Below are 2,584 nucleotides of genomic sequence, written 5' to 3'. Positions count from 1 at the left end.
GCGTGCCACCATGCCCAGCTAATTTTTGTATTTTTAGTAGAGACGGGGTTTCACCATGTTGACCAGGATGGTCTCGATATCTTGACCTTGTGATTCACATGCCTTGGCCTCACAAAGTGCTGGGATTACAGGCCTGAGCCACCGCGCCTAGCCAGATGATAGCTTTTAAATTGGCTGTGGCTTCTCCATCTTATCCATTCTCTTCTACTGGGTTAATGTATGCAGATACAGGAGCCACAAGATGGGAAGAAGCCTGGCCCCTGAATCACTGCATGAAGTAGAGCCATCCACCAATCAGGAATATTACCTTTAGACCTTTAGGTGAATAGAAAAAGAAATAGCTGTTATCTTATACTTGTTATATATTTTTGCATATCTTTTCTTTGTGAAACATTTTCCCTTAAAAAAGGTATGTGCCATTCATCCTCGCAACATACAGTTAGAGATCTCTTGAGCTATAAGAGTTAACTACTTAATCTGCTGTTTTCTTTTAATCTGTGTTCTATAATATACACTGTAGTCTCATTATCTTCCTAAAATATTTTTCTAGGTGGATAATTACACGTGTTCATTCACTCTCCTTTGCCGATAGAATAAAACTTCTGATTCATTATCTGGGCATTCAGAATCCCTCACAATCTGTCCTTTACTGAGTTTTATTACTTTATCAATCTCTATCCACCTACCTTGATAAAATTGTTCTTTTCACTTCCTTTAAATATGTAGTTCCTCATTCCCATCTCCACCCATTTGCCTATATTCTTTCATTGAATGTGTGTTATTTTTTCTTCTCTATTTTTTAAATTGTAAGTTCCATTTAAAAGCCTTGTTTAAATCCTCCCTCATTTGCAAAGTTTTTCTCTAACAATCTCAACCTCACATGAAAAGTGCTGCCCTGAATTTAAAAATCATTAAATTCTATGCCATTTATTAAACGAAAGCAAGAACAAAGGGATGCAAGGAAACTTTGGGAGATATTGGTTATGTCTTTCATCTTTTTATTTTGAGACAGCCTTGCTCTGTCTCCCAGGCTCAAGTGCAGTGGCGTGATCTTTGCTCACTGCAACCTCTGCCTCCTGGGTTCAAGCAATCCTCCCACTTCAGCCTCGCAAGTAGCTGGCATTATAGGCATGTGCCATTACGCCTGGCTAATTTTTGTATTTTTAGTAAAGGCAAGGTTTCACCATGTTGGCCAGGCTGGTCTCAAACTCCTGACCTCAGGTGATCTACCCACCTCGGCTTCCCAAAGTGCTATGATTACAGGAATGAGCGACCATGTCCAGCCTTTTTTCATCTTGATTGTGTTGATGATAACATGGGTGTTTGCATATGTCTAAATTCTTTAAATTGTACACATTAAGTATGTGTACTTCTTTGTGTATCAATTATACCTAAAGAAATCTGTTAAATAATCTACCAAATGTCTCTATAGTATTTTATCCTTTGTTTCTACTTGGAAAATAATGTCTAGTAAAGCAGATTTCTCTTTTATTTACTTAGTGTTACATATTTTGAATAAAACTTGATAGTACATAATTTTATGTCATCTTAAATACAATTCTGGTGTCCTAATTCACAATGTATGAAAAAATGAATATTTTATCTCCTTTTGTTTTAACCTTTATTTGAGAAATATGTGTGTGTGTGTATATATATATATATATAAATATATATATATATATATTTATATATATATATAATATGCATATATGTATACTGAAGAAAATTTAACTTCTATTTAAAAACTTTTATTATAATGGAATGAGATAGGTCCCAGATTATTCCATTAAATTGAAGATTCCATTAAATTGAACTTTATAACTTTGAAGTCTGAATTCTTTAGTTTAGTTAATAAAATACAACATTTGTTTCAAAAATCAGAGACCATATTTCTTTCCTTCAATCATTTTATTCAGCAAGAAAATATCCATTGTATGCATATAAGTTGTTCTTGTACAAAAAACCCACACCTATCCTTCATGTTCTACATAAAATTTTAGTGAAAATTGTGATGGAATGAAAAAGCAAACAAGATATGTTAGTGAGGTAGAACTAATAACATGAGAGGTCTGATTAGCTGTAGTAGGAAAGGGAAAAGAAAGAATAAAGGATGACCCAAAGTTTTTGAGTGACTGCCTGGATTGGTGAAGGTACCATTCACCAAAATGTGAAATAAAAGGAGAAGAGTAGATTTTTCATCAGTTTCAGGTGTTCTTTTATTCTTTAAGTACTTAGCAAACATCTACTTATGCTGAAAAGCTTTATCACAACTGGAAACTGAGGAACAAATATATTCCCTGTGGAGTTTCCATTCTAGTAGGAAAGACGGGAAGTAAGCAAATAAATGGTAGCCATGAATCCTGTGCTTATGAGGTGGAGAGTTATTTTACCAAATAAATATGTCCTGGTAAGATTAAGCTTCAGGTCTTCCTGAGTTTCATTCTTGCAATAATTTTTAAAATGTTCTTTTGTGTGGAGGGGAAGAAATAGGGTGCAGTGGGGTGTTTAATTTGGTTAGGAATGGTCTCTAACAGTTGATAAAGATGGAAGAGCACCTTACATAAGTGAGGAGCTAGTCAAGTGA

The sequence above is a fragment of the Cebus imitator genome, unplaced genomic scaffold, assembly GCF_001604975.1.
Source record: "Cebus imitator isolate Cc_AM_T3 unplaced genomic scaffold, Cebus_imitator-1.0 Scaffold861, whole genome shotgun sequence".
NCBI classification, from domain to species: Eukaryota; Metazoa; Chordata; class Mammalia; order Primates; family Cebidae; genus Cebus; species Cebus imitator.
This window is presented reverse-complemented; position numbering follows the sequence as displayed.